At 39.8% G+C, this 14,672-nt stretch overlaps 2 pseudogenes across 2 annotated transcripts; one reads left to right on the top strand and one right to left on the bottom strand.

Moving 5' to 3' along the window:
* The first annotated feature begins 5,585 nt into the window (after positions 1–5,585).
* Positions 5,586–12,475, top strand: LOC308435270 (phosphoserine aminotransferase-like; annotated as a pseudogene). Its single transcript has 3 exons — positions 5,586–5,677; positions 11,271–12,190; positions 12,313–12,475. The product of its transcript is annotated as a phosphoserine aminotransferase-like (transcript).
* A 270-nt stretch (positions 12,476–12,745) lies between these two features.
* On the bottom strand, positions 12,746–13,065 carry LOC308434866 (cytochrome b-c1 complex subunit 7-like; annotated as a pseudogene). The gene has a single exon. The product of its transcript is annotated as a cytochrome b-c1 complex subunit 7-like (transcript).
* Positions 13,066–14,672: the final 1,607 nt, after the last annotated feature.

Below are 14,672 nucleotides of genomic sequence, written 5' to 3' on the forward strand. Positions count from 1 at the left end.
CTGCAGTTATTGTGCATGTATGTCTTTAGGCATGTGGGTTCCAAGTGTACATTTGGATGTCAGGGAGCAACGTCCTTAACACAGGAGTCTAAAGATAGAACTCAGGTTGTCAAGCTTATGGGCATGTACGTTTTTCACCAGACCTTTAATAGTTGTACTTTATGTGAGGTTGAAAATGTATCAGTGTTAGTTTTTTGTTATTGTGGGTTTTTTTAATTTATTTATTTGTTTGTTTATTTGATTGTTCATTTACTTACTTATTATGGAGTTTTGCCTGTGTTTACAATTTTATACCAGAAGAGGGCATCAGATCCCATTACAAATGGTTGTGAGCCACCATGTGGTTGCTGGGAATTGAACTCAGGACCTTAACCACATCTTTCCAGCCCCTGCTCCTGGTGTGTGTGTGTATGTGTGTGTGTGTGTGTGTGTGTGTGTGTGTGTGTTCTGTGTGATAATGTGATATATTTGTGCTTAGTGCAGACCTATAAGAGTGGAGATAATGTGATATATTTGTGCTTAATGCAGACCTATAAGAGTGGAGGTCAGAAGACAACCTTCAAGAGTTGGTACTTTGATAGTCTGGAGTATCAAGTGCTTTACCTGCTGAGCCCTGCCACCAACCCCAAATAAGATTTTTTTTTAACATCTTTCAAGCACTGTAACTAATTGTAAGGAATACTTTCTAGTATTAAAAATGTTGCACATAAGTTTCAACTGTTAAGAGCATGTATTAATATTGCATAGGATCTGAGTTCAGTTCCCAAAACCTGTGTCCAGTAGCTCACAGCTACATCCAGCTCCAGCTCTGCTAGGTCCAATTTATCTGATTCCCAAGGAGACCGGCACCCACAATCACATACCCACCCAAACTAATCACCATTCAATGTACTTTGGTTTTGTTGAGCAGTACTGAGGGGTTGAATATAATTATATTGTTTTAAATAATTTTCTCACTTGGAAGACTAGCAAGAGGATGTAAAGCGTGTGCAAGTAAATGTCAATTGCAGGATGTGTTGGCACACTCCTTTAATCCCAAACTTGGCAGATCTCCGAGCTCAAGGCCCACCTAGTCTATAATGTAAGCTCCATAAGACTGACTTGGAGTTCATAAACTATACTGGATTCTGTTCTCCATCAGTATCTTCTTTGCAGGGCTTACAAGACAACATTCAGGTCAGTTATAATAAGGAAAAATGCAAATGAGATGTGTGTTTAATACATCCAAAATAATGAACATTACTCATAGCCTACACTGCTAATGCTTAACTCACTTGGTGTACAGTTGGTTAAATAGATGGAGATTTTTGAATAAAGTATTCCTTGTGTGTAATCTGTTATTACCAGTTTCGTCCATGTGGACACCCAGTCATAACAACAGAGATCACTACTGCTATCCGTAGCCATCAGAAACTACAGTTCAGCATATTGTTACCCAACAAGAAATCCAGCTTTAAAAGACCCAGCTTTCTTTGCCTTGTTTACACCCTTTTACTAAAAATAGATTATTTTCTCACACAATATATCCTAATTGCAGTTTTCCTTCCTCTACTCCCATCTCCTCACTTCCCCTCTCTGGATCCACTCCCTTCTCATTAGGAAAGAACAGTTTCTAAGAGATAACAACCAAGTTGGACAAGCCAACCCATCGGAAGAAATAGAACCCCTAAGAGCAGGCACAATAGTTAGAGGGCATTTCTTTGCTGCCAGGAGTTTAATAAAAATACGCTGGAAGCTATAAAATACATTAAGACCCGATGCAGACTCACCTAGGACCTGTGCTTACTGCTTCGGTCTCTGAGTTTACATGAGCTTTGCTCTGTTGATTTAGAGGATCTCGTTCTGGTGACTTCCATTTCCTCTTGGTTTTACATTCTGCCTCGTCTCCCTTGGGGTTCCCTGAGCTTGGGTGTGGGTGTAGGTGGCATCTCATTTAGAGATAGGTATTCCAAGGGACTCATGCTGTCTCTGGGTCTATCTCTCTACTCCCCCCGACCCCAGCCCTGTGTGTGTGTGTGTGTGTGTGTGTGTGATAGGCAACTCACTTTATAGTATTGACTGGCCCAGAACTATCTAGATTAGGCTGGCCTTGAGCTCACAGTGGTACCCGCTCCTGCATCTCTTGTGTTGGGACTGGAGATGTGGGCTATCACTCTCAGCCTTTTTTGCTTTTCAACTGTCATCAAAACAAACTAACATGCCAAGTCAGACCCTGGCAAGCCTTCTTAGGCTAGGAGAAATGCACCAATCTATTTATATAGATGATATACAATCTTAGTCTCAAGACTTAAGACAGAAGGTTTGAGTTTTCCTGGTATAAGCTAAGTTGTAGCCAGAAATAGCACCACTTGCATTAGATGTTATTTTTCTATCATGGCAATAAGGAACCTGAATTGTACGTATGAAGCAGAAGCATTCTTTGTGTAAAAGTTGTAAGAAACGAATGGTTATAATTCCTCTGTTGATAATTCAGTTAGGAATATGAGGTAGTGAGAAAACAGTGAATATGTGGTGCGAATGAAAGATCTTTTTGTGTTTTCAATTGCATTTAATCTTTTACGGTACAGATTTTATCCCCCTCCTGATCCACCCTCTGACTATTCTACATTCCATACCTTCCCGCCCCCCTTTCCCCAACTCCACGAGTATGCCCCTGCCGGAAAGATCAGTTTTTAAAACACATACTCAACCTGTTAAGCCTTGGCTTTAGTCCCCATTACTGCCAATAAAACCAGGAAAAAAAGTAAATTTCAGACTTTAGTAATAATAATCTAAAGGTTTAATAAAGTAAATTTGTAGATAGGATTTTCATAGAAGTAAACTGTACTTCATTTGTCCCCAAAAAAGCACAAACTTGAATTTGCTAGTAAAAATTTATTACACAAAGATACTATCAAATGGCACTTGTTTCCTGGAGGTCTCTCCAATCTCTGTAGTTCTTTAGAAACCTTCGTGTGCTCTGTATGATGGACCGGAGAAGTAAAACACAGAAAGTAATGTAACCAAAATTGTCTGAAAACCACCTAGCTTTAATTCTTGAGGATTGTACAAGGAGGAAGGATAATTATACATTTATTGGCCATTTGTAGATGAGCTTTGAGAGCTGTTCATTTCATTATCTCATTTTTGGGTTGTCTGACTGCTTGATAATTAATTTCTTTAGTTCCTTGCATATTTTACGTATTAGTTCTTGTGAGTTGTGTGGTGGACAGAGGTTTGTTCCCATTGTTGGTCTGATATTTCACTCGGTTGTTCCTTTTACTATGCGGTGACTATTTTTATCTTCCTGGCAGTCAGTCCTCTGTCACTTGGCATTGTTTCCTCGGTGCTTGTGGTCTTCAGAATGCCCTGGCCTCTGCCAACGTCTGAGTACCTCACCTGATCGTTCCATCTTACATTCCTCCTTTGTTCATCTAAGGTTGAGAGAAATAGGATTCAGTCTTATTTTTCTAAATGTGGAGTCCCAGGCAGCAGCAGTTTGTGGAGTATTTGTGTTACTGTGAGTGGTGTCTGGGATAAGAACGAGGTGCTAACTGCAGACTGACAACTAGGGATTCTTCTGCATTCATTTACACGCTGCTGCCTGTGCCAGGGCCCTGCTGTCTCTGTGCAGTAACTCAGAGTCTGATATGGTGATAGCACCAACGTGATTGATTGATTGATTGATTGATCAGGATTGCTTCGGTTAGTCATTGTTCCTTGTACATCCATATGCATTTTGGGATATTTTCCCTCATGAACAATGTCTTTATATTTTGAACTGATTGTATGGAATATGTTAATTACTTTTAAATCACGCCTCTTTTTACATTAATCTGCTAATCCATAACTATGGGAATTCTGTCCATCTAGTACTGTTGTCTTTAATCATTTTCTTCGGTGTTTTAAAATTCTCGCAACTATGGATTTATGCCTTCTAAGAGTGGTGTTTGTGAAATTTTTCTGGTGGAGTTTTTAGAATTTCTTTGTTCTTGATCACGGTTTTTGCAAATAAGGATATTTTCACTTCCTCCTGTTTATAGTCATTTTTATTTTTTTCTCTTTATAATTACTCCACTAAAATCACACACTACAATGAAGTAATAGTGAAAGAAATTGTGTACCCTTATCTTATTCTTGAATTTAGTTAAACTTCTTGGAGTTATTGTCCATTAATAATGTTCATTTAATGAACATTAGTAATGTTCATAAAAGGTTTTTATATAATACCTTTGACATGAAAAGATCATTGGATTTTGTCATGTGACTTGTGCCCTTTAGTTTATTTCTGTGATGTATCACTTGTTTATGCTGAGGCATCCTTACATTCTTATGCTAAAGCCATCCTTATCATGGTTAATTATATTTTTGATGTGTTCAATTCTGTTTGTGGTATTTTATTGTTTTACATCTATATTATAATAGTTGGCCTGTGTTGGAACACGATTCAAGAATGGAGGGCTTATGAGAAAACCCTAAACATGTGAGACAAAAGTCTTATGACCTCAGTTTCTTGAACACACAGTATTGTTCTTGGAATGTGTTTTCATGCCCCTCCCAGGTGAGGGCATAGAAGTGAGTTTACTTCCGGTTATTCATTACAGCTAAATATTGTTGTTTATATGCCTCTATGGAAAAACATGCTTTGGCCATGTGTGGCTTGTCTGCTACATGCAGCTCGCCCGTGTGATTGTACAGTTTACTTCCACTATTCCTTTTAACCTTTAAGGTATAAATTGGCTGATGTTCTGAATGATGTTGGATATTGCATAAAATGTTAATCCCCCTGATTTTTAGCTCCATTCTCCTGGTTCACACTGCCATCTAGAGCAGTAATCCGGCCTGTCATTTTTTTTCTTAAATCTTTATCCAGTTTTAAATTAAGATAATACTGGGTTTATCAACAGGATTTGTGGAATCCTACCACATGTGTTTCATGGGATAGTCTGCATATCATTTGGTTAATACTTCCTTGACGATCTCATAGAATTCACAATGAGTGAGAGTCTGTCCTGTGCCCATGCTTGCAAGTCTTTATATTACAATCTCAGTGTCATCAACTGTCTTATGTGTTTAAGTTGTTTTATCTGTCAGTTAAATTTGATGAGTCATGTGTATCTAGAAATTAATAGATTCTTTTGACTTTCCAATTTATTGGAATATAGGGTTTTAAGGTATTTCTTAGTGAATTTCTGGATTTTCTAGGTGCCTGTTCTTCTTTTCACCTAGAGAGAACTTGAGTGTCCTTTTTCTTTTGCTTAGTCTGGCTAAGAGTTTGCTGAATTTGCTTGTCTTGGCAGCAACAATGCTGTTATTTCAAGACTTGGCACCTAGCTTGTTTGTTCTCCCTCTTTATTTTTTTAAAATGAGTATTTTATCTCTCTCCCTTTCTCTCATCTACCATGTCTGTTGTTTGAACTATAACATGTTATTTATAGTTCATGTTTTGAGATTTCCTCTAATTCACTGTTAATCCCACTAAGGTAGAGTAAATACCATTACTCAAATGACAGCCAACTAAGTAAGCCATGTAAGTAAGGGATAGAGAGGACAGTGTGGAAGAACATTTTAGGCCTCTTCATATAGGATTTCATAGAAATTTGGTAATGGAGGTGACCGCCATCAAGGCTCAGGACCTGCCTGCACACAGCAGAGACCGCAGTGAAACCTTGCAGGTGCTCTCCCACCTGAACCCACGGTAAGCCCTAAGCCTGCCACACACCCTCACCAGCAGCTGTCGGGGAGGGAACACCTGGTGGTCTCCTGAGCAGATAGGGAGGTGAACTGTGGGATCCAGACCATTCCAGACCAGTGAGAGGGCACAGGGACGGCCATCAAGACTCAGGACCTGCCTGCATGCAGCAGAGCACACAGACGAGTCTTGCAAGTGCTCTCCTACCTGAGTCAACTGGACTTTGCCACATATCCTTCAGGCTGCCATGGGAGGGATAGACTAGAGCCTCTCAAGGCCAGCTAGCGTGGTGCACTCTGGAACCAGGTCCTCTCTGGCCCTGGGAGGGCCAGGCTACTGCAGTCAACACTCAGGACCTGCCTGCGCATGGCTGAGCCCCCAGAGAAGTCTTGCAAGAGCTCTCTCATCTAAGGCCACGAGATAGAATGGAGCCACTGCAATCACAAGTTACTACCTGCCCACAAAGAGACAAACATCCAGAAGTAATTTTCTTTTTGAGCCTACGGGCCTTCAGATCCACAAGAGAAACAGGCTCCAGTCGGAGACAAGATCACCTGTAATCACAGACAACAAGATGGCAAGAGGAAAGCAAAGGAACCTAAGCAATGGAAACCAAGACAACCTGGCAACATCAGAACCCAGCTCTCCCACCACAGCAAGATTGCCAAACACACAAGAAAAACAAGTCCTAGACTTGAAATCATACTTCATGATGATGATGATGATGATGATGGAGATCTTAAAGAAGCACATAAATAACTCCCTTAAATAATTACATGAGAACCAGGAAAAAATCACTCAAAGAACTACAGGAAAACACAACCAGAATGGGGAAGGAATTGAAAATGGAAATAGAAACAATAAAGAAAACACAAAAAGAGACAACCCTGGAGATAGAAAACCAAAAGAAAAAAAAAAAAAAATTGGAGATCACAGATGCAAGCAAGCAGCACCAACAGACTACAAGAGATGAAAGAGAGGATCTCAGGGGCTGAAGACAACATAAAAATATAGACAAAACAGATAAGAGGCAAGACCCAAAAACCTAACCCAAAATGTCCAGGAGATCCAGGACACATGAGAAGACCAAACCTAAGGATAATAGATATAGAGAAGGGCGAAGAATATCAACTAAAAAGCACAGTAAATATCTTCGACAAAATCATAGAAGAAAACTTGGCCTTAAGAATGAGATGACCATGAGCATAAGGAAGCATACAGAACTCGAAATAAATTGGACCAGAAAAGAAACTTCTCCCAACACATGATAGTCAAAACATGAATAATTGAAGCAAAGTAAGAATCCTAAAAGCTGTAACGGAAAAAGGACAAGTTACATATAACAACAGACAAGTCAGAATTACAAGAGACTTCTCAATAGATGCTATGAAAGCCAGAAGATCCTGGACAGTTGTCATACAGTCCCTAAGAGAACATAAATGCCAGCCCAGGTTACTATATCCAGTAAAACTCACCATAGATAGAGAAACCAAGATATTCCAGGACAAAACCAAATTTACATAATATCTGTCCACAAATCTAGCCCTACAAAGGATGATAAATGGAAAAATCCAACACAAGAAAGGAAACTACACCCAAGGGAAAGCAAAAGAATAATCATGCAAGGAAACCAAAAGAAGAAAAGCACTCAAACATAAGTCTACCTCTAACAACAAAAATAACAGGAAACAAATCACTATTCCATAATTTCTCTATCAATGGACTCGATTCCCCCCAAAAGAGACATAGACTATCAGACTGGATACATAATCAGGATCCAACATTTTGTTGCATACAGGAAATTCAGAGACAAGGAAAGACACTACCTCAGAGTAAAAGGCTGGAAAAAATATCTTCAAAGTAAATGGGCCTAGGAAACAAGCTGGAGTAGCTCTTCTAATATCAAATAAAATTGATTTTCAAACAAAAGTCATTTAAAAAGATAAGGAAAGACACTTTTTACTCGTTACAGGAAATTTCTATCAAGATGCACTCTCAATCTTGAACATCTATGCTCCAAATACAATGGCACCCACATTTATAAAAAAATCCTACTAAAGTTCAAAGCATATATTACACCACACACAATAATAGTGGGAGACTTCAACATCCCACTCTCATCAGTAGACAGATTATGTAGACAGAATCTAAACAGAGACACAGCAAAACTAGCAGAGATTATGAACAAACTGGAATTAACAGATATCTACAGGAAATAATCAGACTCAGCAGAAATCAACCAAATAGAGACAAAAGAACTATACCAAGAGTCAACAAAACCAAGAGCTTTTTTTTTTTTTTTTTTTTTTGTTTTTTTTTGAGAAAATCAAGATCCATAAACCCTTTGCCAGACAAACTAGAGGGCAAAGAGAGAGCATCCAAATTAACAAAATCAGAAATGAAAGGGGAGACATAACAAAAAAAAAAAAAAAAAAAAAAAAACCCTCAGGAAATTCAAGTCATCAGATTCTACTACAAAAGCCTATACTCAATAAAACTGGAAAATCTGGAGAAAATGGACAAATTCCTAGACAGATACCAGATACCAAAGTTAAATTAGGGTCAGATAAACAATCTAAACAGTTCCATAACCCCTAAAGAAATAGAAGCAGTCATCAAAAGCCTCCCAACCAAAAAAGAAAAAGAAACAGGACCAGATGAGTTTAGTGGAGAATTCTATCAGACCTTTATAGAAGACCAACTACTTATACTCTGCAAACTATTCCACAAAATAGAAACAGAAGGAACACTACTCAACTTGTTCTTCAAAGCCACAATTATGCTCATACCTAAACCACACAAGGACACTACAAAGAAAGAGAACTTCAACCCAATTTCTCTCATGAACATCGATAAAAAAAAATACTCACTAAAATTCTTTCAAACCAAAGCCAAGGACACATCAAAACAATCATCCACCATGACCAAGTAGGCTTTATTCCAGGGATTCAGGGATGGTTCAACATATGGAAATCCATCAACGGAATCGACCATATAAACAAAGAAAAAAAATCACATGATCCTCTCACTAGATGCTGAGAAAGCATTCGACAAAAGTCAACACCCCATCATGATAAAAGTCTTGGAAAGATCAGGAATCCAAGACCCATACCTTAACATAGTAAAAGCAATATACAGCAAGCCAGTAGCCAACAGCAAACTAAATGGAGATAAACTTGAATCAGTCCCACTAAAATCAGGAATTAGACATGGCTGCCCACTGTCCCCCTACGTATTCAACATAGTATTGGAAGTCCTGGACAGAGCAATTAGACAACAAAAAGAAATCAAAGGGATTCACACTGGAAAGGAAGAAGTCAAAATATCACTTTTTGCAGATGATATGATAGTATACTTAAGTGACCCCAAAAATTCCACCAGAAAACTTACAACTAATAAACTTCAGCAAAGTGGATGGCTATAAAATTAACTTTAACATATCAACTGCCTTCCTCTATGAAATGGATAAACAGACTGAGAAAGAAATTAAGGAATTGTCACCCTTCACAATAGTCACAAAGACTATAAAATACCTTGGGGTGACCCTAACCAAGCAAGTGAAGGATCTGTATGTCAAGAACTTCAAGACTCTGAAGGTGGAAATTGGAGATCTCAGAAGATGGAAAGATCTCCCATGCTCATGGATTGGCAGGATCAACATTGTAAAAATGGCTATTTTGCCAAAAGCAATCCACAAATTCAATGCAATCCCCATCAAAATTCTAACTCAATTCTTCATAGAGTTGGAAAGAGCAATTTGCAAATTCATCTGGAATAACCAAAAAAAAAAAAAAAAAAAAAAACCTAGAATGCCAAAATCTATTCTCAAGGATAAAAACACTCCTGGGAGAATCATTATCTCTGATCTCTATATGAAAAAGCAATTCTGATTTTTAAAATGCATGGTATTGGTACATAGATAGGCAGGTAGATCAGTGGAACAGAATTGAGGACCCAGAAATGGACCCACACATATATGGTCATTTGATCTTTGACAAAGGGGCTGAAAACATTAAATGGAAAAAGGACAGCCTCTTCAACAAATGGTGTTGGTTCAACTAGCAGTCAGCATGCAGAAGGAATGCAAATCGATCTTCTCTTATCCTCTTGTACAAAGCTCAAGTCTAAGTGGATACTATCCCCAGAAACCTCTGAATACCCAAGTAACAATTCACAGACAATATGAAGCTTAAAAAGAAGGAAGGCCAAAATGGGGATGCCTCAGTCCTTAGAAAACAGAACAAAACTCTCATGGCAGGAAATGGAAGGTCAAATAGAGGAATAGGGATTGAAGAAAAGATCACTCAGAAGCCGCCTCACCTGGGGATCCACCACATATGCACTCACCTAGTCCAAGCACTCTAGCTGATCCCAAAAAGTATTTACTAGCAGAAATCAGACAGAGGTGCCTCCTCAGGGGCTATGCTAGAGTCATATAGATACAGCTGAGCATGCTTGCAGCTAACCATCAGTGTGAACCAGGGGATCCCAATGAGGTTACTAAAGAAAGGACCTAAGGAGCTGAAAGGGGTTGCAACCTCATGGGAAGAACAACATTATCAACTGACCACACCCTCCAAAACTCCAATGAAGTAAAACACCAACCTTTGTGTGCACTTTAAGAGACTTCTTGATCCAGTTGCGTATGTAGCTGAAGATAGCAGTGTTGGGAATCAATGTGAGAAGAGACTTGTTCCAGAGAGGGCAGGTTGTCCCAATGTATGGGAATGCCAAGGCAATGGGGTGCAAAGGGGGATCAGAAGGGAGTGCACATTTGTGAAGGCAAATGGAGGGGGAGGGAGGATGGGAGCAGGTGGGGTAATGGGATAACATTGCAAATGTAAATACAGAGTATATAACTTTTTAAAAACTCTAACATTTATTGAAAAAAATTTTAATTTGGTAATGTACGGACTTGGCAAGTAAATTATGGAAGCAGGCAGCAGATAAGATTACTTGACAGATCTTGGCAAAATATCTCCAGATTCATTGGAAGAACATCTCAGCAGGGCAGTGAAATTACATAGTGTGGAACATGTCACACTCCAGGAATGGGTTAAAGCTCAGCCAACTGGAGTCTTACAGTAAATAGAAAGGAACTCAGTATGAGCTTGCAACAAAGTAGTTTCTAATCTTAAAATGGAATCAGGATGTCTTGGTAAATGATTTTTGGAATCATCACCTCGAATGTGATACGTTCCAAAGTTTCCATCCTTTGTTAGATTTTCATGTTTCTTTTATTTATTCATTGGGTCTTCCATATCTCAGGTTATTTTGTTGGTTGAATATTTTTTTCATATCTGTCATATTCTTGTAGTATTTCAAAGGGAGTGAGTCCATGGAAAGTTGTACATCCTCAGTAGACAGTGTAGGTCAGTAGCTTGGTCTCCAGTTATGATCTTTAGCCCCATTCCAAGAGATAATACTAGTTGCAAACATGACACAGCAGCTACTATAATAGCTAAAATCAATGATTTCTTTAACTCTTAGCATCGGGATCAGCTAAGTTGGCTGACATGATATATACTAGATAAGAGTTATTAAGTTTAGAAATAGATGAGGGTCTCTGCTCCTGCCACTTCCCCTGCTGTCGCCTTAGCACCATTTACGCCACCAAGCAAGTGGTTAACTGCGCCCGGGCCTGCCAAGCTACCACACTCAGTATTGTTAGAGATAGTGGATCAACTAATAGATTACCAAGAACTTGGCATCAGTGGTGAGCTTCAAATTATCACAGGTCATTAGATTTCGTCAAGATTTTTAGCAACACAGAGAATCTTGTGAGGGAATTGCTAGCTGTACCCAACAACTACAAGGTGATCTTTGTACAACGGGGTGGGTCTGACCAGTTCAGTGCCGACCCTTAAATCTGATTGGCCTGAAAACTGGAAGGTGTGCCGACTATGTGGTCACCGGAGTTTGGTCGGCTAAGGCGGCGAAAGAAGCCGAGACGTTTGGGACTGTGAACATCGTCCATCTGAAACTTGGAAGTTACACAAAAATTACCAACCCAAGCACCTGAAATCTCAACCTGGACGCCTCCTATGTGTACTTCCGTGCAAACGAGACTGTACACGGAGTGGAGTTTGACTTCATACCTGCCGTCAAGAGAGCAGTGCTGGTCTGTGACATATCCTCAAACTTCTTATCCAGGCCAGTGGACGTTTCCATGTTTGGTGTGATTTTTGCTGGTGCTCAAAAGAATGTTTAGCTCTGCTGGGGTAATGGCAGTGATTGTCCGTGAAGACCTGCTGAGGTTTTCCCTCAGAGAGTGCAGGTTAGGAACAATTCTTTGTATAACACACCTCCGTGTTTCAGCATCCACGTCATGGAATGGATCAAGAACAATGGTGGGGCTGCAGCTGTGAAGAAGCTCAGCTCCATCAAATCCCAAATGATTCATGAGATTATTCACAGTTCTCGTGGATTTTATGTATGTCCAGTGGAGCGCCAACATAGAAGCAGGGTAAATATTCCATTTCAAATTGGCAATAGCAAAGGAGATGAAGCTTTGGAAATGTGATTTCTTTCTTTTTTAAAAGATAGATTTTTTAAAAATATATATATAAGTACATTGTTGCTGGGATTTGAATTTAGGACCTCTGGAAGAGCAGTCCTTAACCACTGAGCCATCTCTTCAGCCCACTATTTCTTGTTAAGGCTGTAGAACTCAACATGATCTCTTGGAGGGGCACAGGTCAGTGGGAGGCATCCGTGCCTCTTTGTATAATGCTGTCTCAACTGAACATGTTGAGAAGTTGACTGCTTTCATCAAGACTTTTTTTGGAGATGCATCAGTTGTGAACATGACCAGCCGTGCTCTGCTTTGTGAGTAACATGTAGCTTTTAGAGTAACTTGGGATCGACTACAGAAACTTAACAGACATGGGCTTTTCCAAATACACACTTATTACAGATTTCTTTTTCTTTTTATGTTTACAACAGACATTTATTTAATGTGAGGCATATATAGAGCAAATAATTCTTAAATTGCGATCCAAGTTGAAATAAATTCATAAAAATCTGGTGAGATCAGGCACATCCACAGATCTTAACTACAGGATCACTTCTTTGCTACTCTTCTCTCTCCGTTCTCTCCCGAAAAACCACTTTCAGATAGGGTTCGAGGTAGAATCTGTCCTCCTATTTTGTCCACGGATCCTTAGGCAAGATCTGATGCATCATAGTCAGGTCTAGGGCTCTCTTAATTCGAAACATTCTGTCATCATAAAGGTCCCCGGGAAGCCTTCTTATGGCTTCTTCTACATCTTCAGTTTCATTTATTGTATCATCTCGCATTAACCCCAGTTTATTGAATCCTGCAGCATTATAATACCACTTTCGAAAACCATCCAACCACTTGCTTGATGCTCAACAGCAGGCCTCCCTGCCATTTTGACCTGTTCCTTTTTCAAAGAATAAGAACACTAAACACTGGGGCTCTGCTGAGGAAACTGCCAGCTAATGGCCACCTCCATTCTTACTGGGCTTGGAAGCATTGGGAAAGTGTTTCTGTTGCTTTTCCGATAAATTCAGCCTGTCTGTCATCTTTACTGCTCCTTTCTCTAGGTGGATTGAAGGACTTGCCTTGGACTTTTTCCTGCTGGTTCCAACTGGTTCTTTATTATTAGGAGCAGATCACAAGGAGGGTGAGAGGTCCTGTGCACTGGGTTGACAGCTGTGCGTTTGCTGGGTTCTGCAGCTGTTGGTTAGAGTCAGCAGCCACTCATGAGATGTTGGATCTCTACACTGCTATTCCCATAGAAAGATAAGACATGACAGGCTGTGTTCATGTAGTGGGTATTTTTTAAAACACAATACAGTTCATACAGTTTATGTCTATGCCTTTATATTTCTAATGAAGCAGTTCTGTTGAGCCTTTTTGAGTTTGTTCAGCCCGTGACTTTGTGCATGACTGTCGTCTGTTGTGGACACTTGCACTTTCTACGTACTGCCTTTTAAAGCTGCTTCATCAGAAGGATCTAAAAGTTCCATGATTTACTTTTCTTGCCAAACAAAACTCAGTTACACTCCCACACCCACACCCAAACTGTGATCACATGACCGCTTTTGTAGTTAAACCAGGGCGACACTCTACATTCCAGATCTTTGCTGAGGTCTTTTCTGGTTGTTCATGTGTTCGAGTTTTTAGTTGACCATATGAAGAACATTCAAGTCCGAAGTCATCTAAACCATGGCCTGCAGTGGGGGAGGGGGGAGATTGGGAATTGTCAGGGGAAGGGTATGGATTAATATTAGATCAACTCAAAGCTTAAGGCTTTAAAAGTGGATGTGATGAGGATAAGGCCTGGTGGCGCCGACCTTTAATCCCAGCGCTCAGGAAACAGGCAGCAGGTCTCTGAGACGGACACCCACCCGTTCTGCACACCGTGTTCCATGAAAAGCTAGGAATACATATTGAGAGCCTGTTTTGAATGATGATGGTGATGGTGGTGATAACGATAATGATGACGACACTGAGTAGATGGGTGGATGAGGCTTCCAGAATGTTCACTTAAAGGTTTTTAAGGCTGTTGAAAGTTCTGTTTGAAAGTTAAAGATGGGTTAAATGTATATGGAGGGAGATAAAATGGGAGGGAAAGTGTTTGGGTTTTGTGTTGAAAGGAAGACTAGAGTACACTGTAAAGTGATTGTAGAACATATGACGCCTAGTTTAGTAACAAATCTACAGCAAGACTATTGAGAGGTATTTATGCGCGAAAAGACTTTGTTTTATAGAGTCAGGATTTCTTCTTTGATGGAGTAGATTTTCATTTCCTTCCCCTCTGGTGCCGTCATAGAAACATGAAGAGTGATGACTGAGCAGTCTGACCCCATGAATCTGAACCTACATTTGTGAGTATGTTGTGTCCCAGGCCACAGGAAAAGGGACCGATCTCTTAGCAGTGGGACTAGACTGTAGAGGTGAAGGCTGTATAGTGACAGTAGCTTTACCTCTGAATTCAGTGAGCTGTGTGGATGTAGTCCTTGTCAGAGAGTG

Source organism: Micromys minutus (assembly GCF_963924665.1).
Source record: "Micromys minutus genome assembly, chromosome: 22".
In the NCBI taxonomy this organism is placed as follows: domain Eukaryota; kingdom Metazoa; phylum Chordata; class Mammalia; order Rodentia; family Muridae; genus Micromys; species Micromys minutus.